The sequence below is a fragment of the Capricornis sumatraensis genome, chromosome X (genome assembly GCF_032405125.1).
Source record: "Capricornis sumatraensis isolate serow.1 chromosome X, serow.2, whole genome shotgun sequence".
In the NCBI taxonomy this organism is placed as follows: Eukaryota; Metazoa; Chordata; class Mammalia; order Artiodactyla; family Bovidae; genus Capricornis; species Capricornis sumatraensis.
This window is the reverse complement of record NC_091092.1, coordinates 98,823,543-98,838,444: the sequence shown is the minus strand read 5'-3', so window position 1 is coordinate 98,838,444 and position 14,902 is coordinate 98,823,543. Positions and strand designations below refer to the sequence as shown.

At 39.3% G+C, this 14,902-nt stretch overlaps 1 pseudogene; it reads right to left on the bottom strand.

Moving 5' to 3' along the window:
• LOC138071820 (tripartite motif-containing protein 60-like) overlaps positions 1–13,000 on the bottom strand; it is a 42,073-nt pseudogene extending 29,073 nt beyond the window's left edge.
• Positions 13,001–14,902: the final 1,902 nt, after the last annotated feature.

Below are 14,902 nucleotides of genomic sequence, written 5' to 3'. Positions count from 1 at the left end.
CAGGAGAAGAAGGGGACGACAGAGGATGAGATGGCTGGATAGCATCACTGACTCGATGGATGCAAGTCTGAGTGAACTCAGGGAGTTGGTGATGGACAGGGAGGCCTGGCATGCTTCGATTCATGGGGTTGCAAAGAGTCGGACACGACTGAGCGACTGAACTGAACTGAACTGAACTGAACTGAAGAGCTAGAGGAGCCCCTGGTGGCTCAGATGGTAACAAATCTGCCTGCAGTGCAGGAGACCCATGTTTGATCCCTAGGTTGGGAAGATCCCCTGGAGAAGGACATGGCTACCCACTCCAGTATTCTTGCCTGGGAAATCCCATGGACAGAGGAGCCTAGCAGGCTACAGTCCATGGGGTCGCAAAGAGTCAGAGTGACTAACTTTCACTTTCAAGAGCTAGAGTGTCTCAAAATTCTTTGGAATTTTAAGTGCTTTATGAAATAAAAAAAAGAGTTTAGTGTTTAATCAGGTTCATGGAATTCTGCATATGTTATCTCCCTAACGTGGTGACTTAATAGTGCATCTTGGCATATTAAAGGCTCTGAAAATTCTTGAAGTAAGAGAATATGTTTCACTTCATTTAACTCTTTGGTTCCCATATGAATTTGAAAATAGATATCCCATTCTTTTGATTTCAAAGACAAGCTTACTGATTGTTTCTGCCCTAAAGAAAAATTAAACCAAGGCATTGATCTATTTATTTGATACCTATTTATCATCCCAAAGACAAGACTAGACCTACAAAGGGAAACAAAATAAGACTCTGCCTTTGGGGAACTAATAATCATTTTACCAATGACTTCAAATGTTGATTCATTTTAAATTTGGAGAAACCTCAGTTTTGTTGAGGAATCTTAGTTCAGTTATAGCTCAAGGTCAGTTTCCATTTAAATGGTTGGAAAAATGCAGGACTGTCAGAGTGTGACTGTTGCTGATTACATTTTCCATGTGTTCTGTGAAAGGGGTCTTGAAATTTGAAAATCAGATATCCTTTTATCTTGGACCTTATGGGTACCATTCCTCAAACCCCAAGGTACTTTGGGACTGATGTGGCCCAGCACCAACCTCCTAGGATTTGTTGAGGGGCTAAAGTAGGCCAGTATTTCTTCCTAGGTTACTTTTACCAAACTCTCATGATACCTTGGGGCTTCTGTGGCCTATCCTTACTTCCAAGGGTACTTTGTAGGCTGTCAGATGATCTGCCAGGAGCCTGTCCAATCCAAGAATCAGTAAAGTATTAGAGTTGTTGCTACTTAGAACCATTGCTTTTGTTTGAGTGGGCATAGGCTCTTTGGGGACCTTTCAGAGCTTCCCATACATTTCAAATCTTCGTTTTATCTCACCACTTGCCTGCCATGATCAGGAATGTGTGATGTAACTTGACATGAAATAAGAACTGCTTGTCTCCTTAAAGTTGTTTTTAGGTACTTCCTTTGATGAAAATAGGGAAAGGTCTGGGCGGTCTCTTAGCAGCTCTTTAGTTTCTGTGATTGTAGCAATGCCATTGGTGCCCCATCTGTATTTCTTCCATACCTCTACATTCTGAAGGCTGCTTGCTGTGAAAACCCATGATTCTACAAGAGGGCTTTTTTTTTTAACTTTGATTGGGGGAACATGCTCAGCTCTCACATATACTAAGCATAAAGTGCCTGACAGTTAATACTTCTGGAATCAATCTTCAACTAGTGATAGTGGAAAGATAGTGAATAAATACCCCAGCTTTCTCATCCTTAGTTGGGATAACTCTGAGGATCTACAGTATAACAACCCAAAAGGACCTGAATTCTGTCCATAATGATGTAGTGAACTTGGAAATGGATCCTTCCCTCCCTGAGTATTGAGATGAGACTCTAATCCTAGCTGACATCTTGATCGCCGCCTCATAGGACACTGTGGCGCTAGTGGCAAAGAACCCTCCTGCCAATGCAAGAGACATAAGAGACCAGGGTTTGATCCCTGAGTCAGAAAGATCCCTTGGAGAAGGGCATGGCAACCCACTCCAGTATTCTTGCCTGGAGTATCCTATGGACAGTGGAGCCTGGTGGGATACAGTTCATAGGGTCGCACAGAGTTGGACACGATTGAAGCAACTTAGCATGCACAGGGCACTCTAAGGCAGAGGACCCAGCTAAGCTAAGCTCAGATTCCTCATCTACAGAAGCTACAAAATAATAAATGCGTGTTGTTTTAAGCCCCAAATATATGTGGTAATTTATTATGCAGCAATAGATAACTAATATACTTGTGTGTACATGCTAAATCACTTCAGTCATGTCCGACTCTCTGCGACCCTATGGACTGTAGCCTGCCAGGCTCCTCTGACCATGGGCTTCTCCAGAGTGGGTTGCCATGCCGTTCTCCAGGGGATCTTCCCGACCCAGGGATCGAATCCACATCTCCAGCACCTTCTGCTTTGGTGGGTTGGTTCTTTACCACTAGTGCCACCTGGTGTAAAAATGAGCAATAGTTAAGCATTTGAACTTTTAAAAATTCATTCTGTATTAGGAAAAATATTTGGGATGTAGAAGGAAAATTCAGGCTCTAACAGGGTCAATGTCATCCTGAGTACTGAATCAAATTGACCATGATACTGACGGATTATACTTAAATTTCAGGCTTGAGCTCCCACTGTTCTCAAAAGAAAAGGAACATATCTTCTCTTTGAAAGTAAGATTCTTTATATAAAAATGACCAAGATTCTTTATATAAAAATAGCCACTCATAGATTAGCTTCTAAGTATATTTTCTACCAATGATCTTAAGTCATCCCTAAGCTTATGCAAGTCTCTTAGCAACCAAATATGATCCCAAATGAGAAACCATCCTGAGCCAACTTCCCTGCAAGCTTCTGAGCTGACAAAGATGGGATTTTAACCTTTATTTTAAAAAATCTTTTAAATGAATTCATCTTGAGAAAATGGAGCAGTATGTATAAATCCATTAACTGTTTGAATAAGTTCAGTTGTTTCAAGGTTACACCTTCTGTGTCTAGTATAAATATATTTTAAAAATCCACACGGGAAAATGTAAAAAATATTTTCTTTGGGATCAACATGTCTGCTGCCAGAGAAGTCACATTTCTTGTAAAACAATGCAACATAATGGATGGTGATGGAGTGAGGCCAGCTGGTTTTAAATATCAAGCTGACAGTGGAATGTGGTATTTAGAAGACAGTCACAGCACAACATACAAGAAGACACAGAAATCTATTGGTTGACAGCTTAGCAAAATGCGGTGTGTTCTCCAAAGGATTATTTCATCCTCAGAAATAGCTACCTTTCACATAGCTTCACTTTATGCCTAGCATATTCTGTCTGTTTTGGGTGAATTCCACAGAATCATCTCAGAGATAAAATTGCTTCATGACTGGGTCTTTTTGCCCCTTTATTCTCTAGCCAAGATATTTCTAAGTATCTGAGTAGAGTTATGTAAGATAATGCACTGGGGTATAGGGAAAAAATATTAGAACTTTTCCTTTAAAAAATAAGAAAGAAATTAAGCTTTATTAACAGTTGATATTCAGACTGACACTGATGGCCTCACTCTGCATAGAAAGTTATTTTGTGTCAGGCTCAGTGTCCATGATTTCCTGACAGAAAAGTGGGATCCCCTAATGCAGACCGATTGACTGAGGTCCCTTCACCATTTGCTCATTCTATTCTAGGGTATTGAAGTTACCATGAGACTAATTAAGCGGATTTGACTGTTATGTTTTCTTGCCAAGTAGAAGCTACAGTGAGTGATCTTGAAAATCTTCTCTACCACACACAAGTTCACTGGCTATCCCAAAGCAAAATGTGAAAAAGAGGTAATGAACTTATTTTTGTTCTTTTTCTTTCCAGTTTCTTAACGTGGAAACTTAGATTATTTATTTGACACTCTTCTTTAATAATAGAAGAATTTAATGTTTACATTTCTCCCTCATTATAGATATCTGTGGACGACACATATGTCGGTCTTGTTTTTTTAATCCAGTTGGCTGATTGCCTTTTAACTGATGTAGGGACCATTTTAGCTGCATCTCACAAATTTTGTTATGCTGTATTTTCATTTTTTGTTCAGTTCAAAATATTTTCTAGTCTCTCTTGGGACTTCCTCTTCAACCCATGGATTATGTACAAGTGTGTTAATTTCTAAGAGTTTGGGGATTTTTGAGATGTTGTTCTATAATTAATCTCTAGCTTAATTCCATTATTGTCAAAGAACATACTTTGGATCATTTAAATTCTTCTAAGGTTTATTTTAATACCCAGGATATAGTCTATATTAGTGAACATTCTATGTGCACTTAAAAAAAATGAGCACTTTGCTGTTAAGTGAATTTTTCTATAAATAAATATCAATCAGATCCAGGTGATTGGTAGTTTTGTTCGGTTCTTTTATATCCTTGCTGAATTTCTTATAATTGTTCCATTAAGTACTGAGAAAGGAGTGAATTTTTTTCATCTGTTTTGTGAATTTATCCATTTCCTCTTTCAGTTATATCAGATTTTTGCTTCATGTAGTTTGAAGCTCTGTTTGGTGCAAAAACATTTAGAACTCTTATGTCTTTTAGTGAATTGAGCCTTTTACGTTATGTAAAGTCACTTTTTAATCCCTAGTAATTTTGCTTGCCTTTAAATCTACTTTGCCTGATACTAATATAGAACTTCTATACCATAAATAAATAAAATATAAAATATTATATTTTCTAGAGAAATTATATTTTCTAAAAATAGAAAATTTTTGAAAATATTATTTTATTCCATCATCTTAAATTTCTTTTTCATGTATGTTATACAGTGTATATAATACTTAAGTACATGGTGGTTGTACAATGTATGTAAAATATAAATAATATATAAGGATAATACTGCTTGCAGATATATTATTTAAAAGTTTGAAGATCATTTTCCTAAACTTGCATAATCCAAAGTATACTGTAATTTGCACTGTTTTCACAGAGAACAGTTATTATGAATGAATGTGAATGATAATAAAGGTTCTCATAGACCTAAAAGGATTGGAGAAGGCAATGGCACCCCACTCCAGTACTCTTGCCTGGAAAATCCCATGGATGGAGGAGCTTGGTAGGCTGCAGTCCATGGAGTTGCTCAGAGTCAGACATGACTGAGCGACTTCACTTTCGCTTTTCACTTTCATGCATTGGAGAAGGAAATGGCAACCCACTCCAGTGTTCTTGCCTGGAGAATCCCAGGGACAGGGGAGCCTGGTGGGCTGCCGTCTATGGGGTCACACAGAGTCGGACACGACTGAAGTGACTTAGCAGCAGCAGCAGACCTAAAAGGATAGAAAATGTGGTATTAAGCAGAACTGAACATATTTCTTTGCTCCATGACTTCTTGGAGCCTTTAGGGTGCCAATATGTATGATTACTCACCAAGAAGGGTATGGTATACAGTATTCCCCAAGCTCTGGGTCTTGGAAGAGATTTGTTAGCTTTACTTTGTTATCAGTCTGTGTGCCTCACAGTAGTCAGACTTATGGTAAAAATGTCACATTTGGCTTTTTGTGTTTGTACTGTCTTGCTAGCATCAAGTTACCAGTATGTCTTTCTTCACCTAAGTAAAGAGCAGCATCACTTTATTTTCCCAAAAGAAGTGAAATTGTATTGGGCAATTAATCAAATTCTGACCAGATTGGAAGTATGAAATAATTTTCTTAAATTAATCTATAATAAATCTAAAATAGTACCCTAATATTCACTACTTTATTTTGATCTAACTAAATAGCGAGATCTTTCTCTCTCCACACACACACACACACACACACACACACACACACACACACACATGTGTGTGGATTCTCATGCAGGCTAAAGTTTGAGAACCACTGTGCTATTATAATTTAAAATTTTTTTGGATTGGAACCTGTAGTGATAAATGCATTTAAAACAGTATCCCACTACCATCCATATTACATTCTCTCCATTTATACCACTGCAACCAAATTTCCATGAAACAATAGTAACCCTAAATATACACTGTGATGTTTTCTAATCTGTACCATCTCATTCCATTTCATTAAAAAATATGAATCATAACTCCTTAAATTAATTTTAGAATCCATTAATATGGTATGACCTGCAGTATGAAGAACACTGATCTCATGTCCTGTCCTGTGCTACAGAGGCTGGGATATTAAAATCTGTGTTTTGAAGACTCCCTTGCAAAGTGTGACACTGAAAAACAGGCTAAAAAAATTTATCCAAAATTTAGAAATAGACAAAAGGATGACTACATGTCTTTGCAAAGTCATACTGGGATATTGGCAATATACTTATTGCCTGAAGATCAATTCTAATTAATTTAATTTATTTACTTATTTATTTATTTACTACTAATTCTTTAGGTCAGTGGTTCTCAAACTTTCATTAAACATCAGAATGCCCTGGAGGGCTTTTAAACCCATAATGCTGCATCTTATCCCAGAGTTTCTGATTCAGTAGGTCTTGAGTGCGGCTTAAGCAATTGTATGTCTAACAGGATTCCAGTGATGCTGGTGCTGTTGGTCTGGGGAGCACACTAGAATCATTGCTCTAGAGTAACATACCTGCACCCTGCAACACGTTGGGACTGGGTGCAGAGTGCCCTTCTTCGTAGGACACAGGGCACAGCCTGAAAGGCAGCCACCCCCTCGCGGGTCATGCACCACACATTTGTGGGGAACGTGGTGCTAAACCATTGGTAGATGACCTGCTTCTGGGTGGCGTTTCATACTAGTGAAAGTCAGTCCTGGACACAATGGTTTGAAAAATAAAGAGAAGAAGAGTATTTTAAAAAGAAGGATTTTTTTTCTTTAATAAAAATTTTTAAAAAATAAAAAAATAGAGTAACATACCATTGCCTGATTTACTATTTATTAAGGTAAGGATTCTGCACAGTTGCAAGTTAACTTGTAGAAGTTGCCAATGATTTCTGTCAGTAGAAATACAAATAATTGCTGTCCAATGAAAAAGATAATTTCACTAGTTTTATTCTCTTGTGAGATATTCACCTGTTTTATATTTCAGCAATTTAGCGATCTTATTTCAGCATTCTTCCTTTCAGTGACAGTATATACTAGTCTCTCAGATCCTTCTTTGAGCTAGCATTAATACATGCCTTTATTAACAAGTTAAATAAATCTTTGTGTTAAACTTTTACATGCATACTATATTTGTACGATAGTCATGTTTTTAATTTTTTGAAATATATATAGAGTTGGGTGATCAAACAAGTTTTGGGCAAGCCAAGTTAAACAAAATTACCCAGGATTCCTAACAAAGCATCTCTCCCAGACTTTAATTTCTGTTTAAAAAGTAGATGATGCACCATTTCACAAACTTATTTGGCACTGGACATTTTTTCCTCAAAGCATCTTTTGAAAACACTGCCCTACACAGTTATTATCAGTCACATCACAGCCATTTCCACAAGTTCTAAAAGAAATATGTTACCTAACTGCACAGATTGAATCTCATCTCAGTGGGAGAGCATATTTTTAAAGTCAAGGAAGAGAGCTTTTGTGTCATTTGGCACTGAGGAGGCCTCCACCACCAGATTTGGGGTGGAGAAAGGTTTTGTCCTCTTTTTATCTCCTAATATCAAGCAGAACACCAAAATTCCCCTCAGAGTTCCTGTGAGATGACAGAGAAATGTTCAATGCATTTTTGCTTCCAAGGGCCAAGTCTCCCATTGCCAAAAAAACCTTTCTTTTCAGCCCAACAAAATGTTTGTAGATTTCTCTTTTTTCAATGATGTCTAGGATAACTATGCCACAGAGTTGGAGAACATTCACTAGTGGTTTGAGAGCAAAGGTAGCTACTATGTCAGGAATTCAGGGTTTTCTGTTTCTGCAGCCCCACATCAGTAGAGGCCTGGATGGAGCCCAAACCATGTTCCAACTATGGTTTCTCATTCTGGAAGGCTCTGTTGTCTGAGCTTCTGCCACCACCCACCCCCTCCAGAAAGGCTCTTGCTTTCTCTCTCCACAGCCAATTGACTCCCTTGAGTGCTAAACTAAAGTTGGAGAATTTGAGGATTGTAAAGATTGACAGTTTGTGGTTTGCTTCAATTTAGAAGCAAATCTTGTAGAGGATCATGTCTCTATGTCTATGAAGCAGAAAAAGTCCTCTCCTTCTGAGTGAGCAAGGAATTGGAAGACTGCTCCTATGAACAATTGTGTGTTGGTCTAAATTGAGTAAACCACATAGGTTTATGTTTGAAGTTCCTGGAAGCATTTCCAACAATTGGATTGTGATGTAGTCCTTCTAACCTATAAATTTGGTCACATTTTAAAAACCTGCTGGAATTTATTCTCTCAGGCAGCTCTTTCCCATGTTTCATTGACATGAAACACCCACTGAAGTTGGTAACCTCATTCTTGGTGGGCTCCGCAAGAGATGTATGGAGATCCTTAGCATCCACATGTCCACACTCACACTACCCTCAATAGTCCCTTCAATACTGCGCAGATTGGAACAGGCCCTGAGTCTATGGAACTGCTTAAGGCTGGAGGCAAAAGTTTCCTGAGATGAATCTCCAATTTCTAAAACTGAACCCTGGCTCTAACTACCATCAAGGCCATCAAGTGCCCACAGTGATACAAGTCAACTCTCTATGAGCAAAAGCTTTCTTGTTCAGTCAGTAAGTCGGGTCTGACTCTTTATGACCTCAAGGACTGCAGCATGCCAGGCTTCCCTGTCCTTTACCATCTCCCAGAATTTGCTCAAACTCATGTTCATCGAGTCAGTGATGCCATCCAAACATCTCATACTCTGTTGTCTCCTCCTTCTGCCCTCAATCTTTTCCAGCATCAGGGTCTTTTCCAATGAGTCAGTTCTTCATATCAGGTTTGGCCATCAGTATTGGAGCTCCAGCTTCAGCATCGGTCCTTCCAATGAATATTCAGGACTGATTTCCTTTAAGATTGACTGGTTTGATCCCCTTGCTGTCCAAGGGACTCTTAAGAGTCTTCTTCAGCGCCACAGTTCAAAGGCATCAATTCTTCAGCTCTCAGTCTTTTTTACGGTCCAGCTCTCACACCCGTACATGACTACTGGAAATACCATAGCTTTGACTAGACAGACCTTTGTTGGAAAAATGATGTTTCTGCTTTTTAATACACCATTTAGCTTTGTCAAAAGCTTTCTATATTTGGTCAATTTTGTCTCCTCTTTTTCCTGCTATCACAGGATTTGCTCTTGCCTTGGAGAAATGTTTCTACAATTCATTCTATTTGTGTGTACCATGGTCACCATCTTGCCTCTCTTTTTATTTAAACTTTTAATTTTGAGATAGCTGTACATTTACATGCAGTTGTAAGAAATAATACAGAATGAATTTGTGTACCCTTTACTCAGTTTCTCCCAGTTGTAGTATCTTGCAAAACTGTCATACAATAACAAAGCCAGGATACTGACATTGAAACAGTCCAAGAACAGAACAATTTTCATCACTATAGGAGCCCATCCTGTTGTCTTTTTATAATTATATCCACCACCTTACCTCCCTTCACCTGATCCCCTGGCAAACACTAATGTGTTCTCCAACTCTAAAACTTTATCTCTTCAAAATGTTACATAGCTAGAATAATATAGTATGTAACCATTTCAGACTGACTTTTTTCACTTAGCATAATTCTCTAGAGATTCATCAAAGTTGTTATGTTTATCAATAGTCTGTTTCTTGTCATTGCTGAGTGGTATTCAATGTTATGAATATATTGTCATTTGGTTAACCATTTACAAGTTGAAGGACACTTGGTTTATTTTCCGGTTTTGATTATATTTGTATAAGGCTTTTATATGAATTTAAGTTTTCATGTTTTGAGTGCAATTACTCCTTCATATGGTAATTTCATGTTTAGTTTAAGTGAAAGTGTTAGTCTCTTAGTCGTGTCCAACTCTTTGCGACCCCGTGAACTGTGGCCTGCCAGGCTCCTCTGTCCATGGAATTCTCCAGGCAAGAATACTAGAGTGGGTTGCCATTTCCTTCTCCAGGGGATCTTCCCGGCTCAGGGATCCTACTTGCATCTCTTGTATCTCCTGCAATGGCAGGTGGATTCTTTACCATCTTAGCCATTCAACAAAGCCGTAGTTTATTTAAGACACTGCCAAACCAATTTGCAGAATGGCTATACCATTCTACATTCTTACCAACAATGTATATGTGATCCAGTTTCTCCACATCTTTGTCAGCATTTTGATGTTATCAATATGTTTTTATTTTAGTTCTTCTAATAGGTGTGTAGTAATATCTCATTTTGGTTTTAATTTGCATTTCTCTAATGGGTAATGATATTGGATATCTTTTCATGTGTTTAATTTTCCTACTAAGTATCCTCTTTGGCAAAATGCCTGTTTATGTCTTTTGCCTATATTCTGATAGGATTGTTTGTTTACTGTTGCATTTTGAGAGTTTTTTTTTATTCTAGATACAAGTCCTTTGTCAGATGTGTGTTTGAAAAAATCTGAATAAATTCTATTGATCTGTCCTCAAGTTTACTGATTCTATCTTCTGTCCTCTCCACTGTACTATTGAGTCCATTCAGTGAGTTTTTATTTCTCATATTATAATTTTCACTTCTTAATTTACATTTAGTTTTTTACAATCTTCTGTTTCTTTGCTGAGATTTTTAAAAATTATTTTTCACATCTTCAATATAATGTGTAATTCTTGAATCTTTCTAAGATAATTCCAACATCTGATTCATTTTAGTGTTGACATCAATTAAAGATCTCTTTTCCTTCAGGTTTTGATTTTCCTAGTTCCTGATTTAAAATGATTTTCAATTGTATGTTGGACATTTTGGCTATTACACTGGAGAATTCAGTTCAGTACAGTCGCTCAGTCATGTCCGACTCTCTGCGACCCCATGAACCTCAGCACACTAAGCCTCCCTGTCCATCACCAACTCCCGGAGGGCACCCAAATCCATGTCCATTGGGTGAGTGATGCCATCCAACCATCTCATTCTCTGTCGTCCCCTTCTCCTCCTGCCCTCAATCTTTCCCAGCATCAAGGTCTTTTCAAATGAGCCAAATCAGGTGGCCAAAGTATTGGAACTTCAGCTTCAACATGAGTCCTTCCAATGAACACCCAGGACTGATCTCCTTTAGAATGGACTGATTGGATCTCCTTGCTGTCCAAGGGACTCTCAAGAGTCTTCTCCAACACCACAGTTCAAAAGGATCAGTTCTTCAGTGCTCAGCTTTCTTTATAGTCCAACTCTCACATCCATACATGACCACTGGAAAAACCATAGCCTTGACTAGATGGACATTTGTTGGCAAAGTAATGTTTCTGCTTTTGAATATGCTATCTAGGTTGATCATAACTTTCCTTCCAAGGAGTAAGAGTCTTTTAATGTCATGGTTGCAGTCACCATCTTCAGTGATTTTGGAGCCCAGAAAAATAAATTCAGCCACTGTTTCCCCATCTATTTGCCATGAAGTGATGCGACTGGATGCCATGATCTTAGTTTTCTGAATGTTGAGCTTTAAGCCAACTTTTTCACTCTCCTCTTTCACTTTCATCAAGAAGCTCTTTAGTTCTTCTTCACTTTCTGCCATAAAGGTGGTGTCATCTGCATATCTGAGGTTATTGATATTTCTCCCAGCAATCGTGATTCCAGCTTGTGCTTCCTCCAGCCCAGCGTTTCTCATGATGTACTCTGCATAGAAGTTAAATAAACAGGGTGACAATATACAGCCTTGACATACTCTTTTTCCTATTTGGAACCAGTCTGTTGTTTCATGTCCAGTTCTAACTGTTGCTACCTGACCTGCATACAGGTTTCTCAAGAGGCAGGTCAGGTGGTCTGGTATTCCCATCTCTTTCAGAATTTTGCACAGTTTATTGTGATCCACACAGTCAAAGGCTTTGGCATAGTCAATAAAGCAGAAAGAGATGTTCTTCTGGAACTCTCTTGCTTTTTCGATGATCCAGCGGATGTTGGCAATTTGATCTCTGGTTCCTCTGCCTTTTCTAAAACCAGCTTGAACATCTGGAAGTTCATGGTTCACATATTGCTGAAGCCTGGCTTGGAGAATTTTGAGCATTAGTTTACTAGTGTGTGAGATGAGTGCAATTGTGCACTTTCACTGCATCATCTTTTAGGATTTGAAACAGCTCAACTGGAATTCCATCACCTCCACTAGCTCTGTTCATAGTGATGCTTCCTAAGGCCCACTTGACTTCACATTCCAGGATGTCTGGCTCTAAGTGAGTGATCACACCATTGTGATTATCTGGGTCGTGAAGATCTTTTTTGTACAGCTCTTCTGTGTATTCTTGCCACCTCTTCTTAATATCTTCTGCTTCTGTTAGGTCCATACAATTTCTGTCCTTTCTTGAGCCCATCTTTTCATGAAATGTTCCCTTGGTATCTCTAATTTTCTTGAAGAGATCTCTAGTCTTTCCCATTCTATTGTTTTCCTCTATTTCTTTGCATTGATTGCTGAGGAAGGCTTTCTTATCTCTCCTTGCTATTCTTTGGAACTCTGCATTCAAATGGGTATATTTTTCTTTTTCTCCTTTGCTTTTCACGTCTCTTGTTTTCACAGCTATTTGTAAGGCCTCCTCAGACAGCCATTTTGCTTTTTTTGCATTTCTTTTTCTTGGGAATGGTCTTGATTCCTGTCTCCTGTACAATGTTACAAACCTCTGTCCATAGTTCATCAGGCACTCTGTCTATCAGATCTAGTCCCTTAAATCTATTTCTCACTTCCACTGTATAGTCATAAGGGAGACTATACACTGTATAGTCATCGGAGAATGTGGACCCCTTTAATTTCAACAGGTAGTCACTTTGTTTAGATTTAGCATGCAAGTCCTGACCTAATTTTGGAACTGTGGTTCCAATGACAATACTTCTTTTCAGAGCCTTTGTGGTCCTATTTTTGTCCCTGTCATTTGTCTCATGCCACTGGGGCTTCCACTGATCCTTGCTAGCATTGTATGAGGGAGCTGAAGAAGTTTGCTCAGGATTGGTTCTCTGCACCTTGCACATGGGGGAAGGGAGTCTCCTGCTTCAGGGTTGAATGATGTTTCCTGGTGCTTGTTTTGGCAGGCTCCTCCTATCTGTGGAGGATGAAGAGTGCCTCCCTAGCTTGGTGCTTGTTATGAGGTTTGTCTGTGAGTGGGGGCAGGGAGAGTCTTAGGCCTGCAGGGATGAATAGGCTTCCTGAACTGGGTGCATCTTGTTGCAATCTCCCCTCTGTCTGTGGAAGATGAAGTACACCTCAGGCTACACATTTATTGTGGCATGATCCACTTGCTAATCCCCCTTCCTTCCCCCCAATCTGCATGCACACACACACGCATACACACAGTGTCTCTGAGTGGAGGAGGAGGGGAACCTCAGGTCCAATGGGGAAGAAGAATGCTTCCCCAGTTGACGCTTGTGCTGTGATCCTCTTTGTCAGTGCCTTCTAGCTGTGTGGCGTCTCTAGGTGGTGGAGTTGAGTCTCAAGCAGGGTAAGGATAGACGAGTGCTTGTCCTAGTAAATAATTTATTGTCAGTAGGACTTCCCATTAATTCCCCTTCCTGGCTCTGCCAGGGACACATAATATTGTCAATGGGACTCCTGTACCATCTCGGGGAGGAGTGAACCTGTCTGGGCTGTCCTTTCTCTTAATAGGTTGGGGGTCAGGAAATGCCAGGTCTTGGTGGCCTTCTTGGCCTTCTTCAGTGGGATGGTAGTTCAAAATTTGCCCTACCCCTTTTGTGTTCCTTCAGTATTGTGGTCCATCTTCCATCTTTCAGAGTTTTTCTTTGCTGTATCTTGAGTTATTTTTAGGGTTCATAGCTGTTTTTAGCAGGGAGCACAGAAAAAGTAGTCTATACCATCTTGTCTGGAATGCTCATCTTTCTTTTAAAATATAATCTTTATTTTAGGATTCCTAGTAATCTTTCAAGTCTCTGTACTATCACTTTTGACTTTATCACTGCTTTTGCACTTATTAAAGAATTAATAATATTTGTAAGGTATCTTATAACCAAGTACCAGGCCAGCAAATATGAATCCATCTAACAAATATTGTGAGACTAGATGCCAAAACGTTGGCACACAAACACTCATAATATAATAATCATGCATTTTCTGTAGAGCAGGACTTTCATTGTTCCTATGTAAGCTTGTAAGTAATGAAGACTTAACATGTTTGTAATCATAGTGATCATTTATTAAATTCTTACTGTCCATAGGCAGTATGTTAATTTGATTTGGGGATCCTTAATTTAATCATCCTGGATTACAAAAGAATGAAAGTGTTAGTTGCTCAGTCATGTCAGACTCTTTGAGATCCCATGGACTGGAGCCCACCAAGCTTCTCTGTCCATGGTATCTCCCAGGTAAGAATACTGTAGTGGGTTGCCATTTCCTACTCCAGGGGATCTTCCCAACCCAGGGATCAAACTCAGGTCTCTGGCATTGCCGGCAGATTCTTTACAATCTGAGTCACCAGGTAAGACCTTCCTGGATTAGAGTAGTCCCTAAATTCAATGACTGGTCTCCACATAAGGAAGAGAAGGAAATTTTGAGACACAGTGTGTTAATCACTCAGTAGTTCCGGCTCTTTGTGACCCCATGGACAGTAGCTCACCAGGCTCCTCTGTCCGTGGAATTCTCCAAGCAAGAATACTGGAGTGGGTTGCCATTTCCTTCTCCAGGAGATCTTCCCAACCCAGGGATTGAACCTGGGTCTCCTGCATTGCAGGTAGATTTTTTATGGTCTCAGCCACTGGGAAAGCCCTAAGTGTTTCTTTGAAACACAGAGAAAGTGGTAATGTGCAGACAGAGGCAGGAATTGGAGTTATGTAGCCCAAGCCAGGGAACATTATGGTTTGCCTGTAGCTACCTGAAAGTGGTAAGAAGCCTGGAATGGATTCTTCCTCAGAACCTTTACAAGG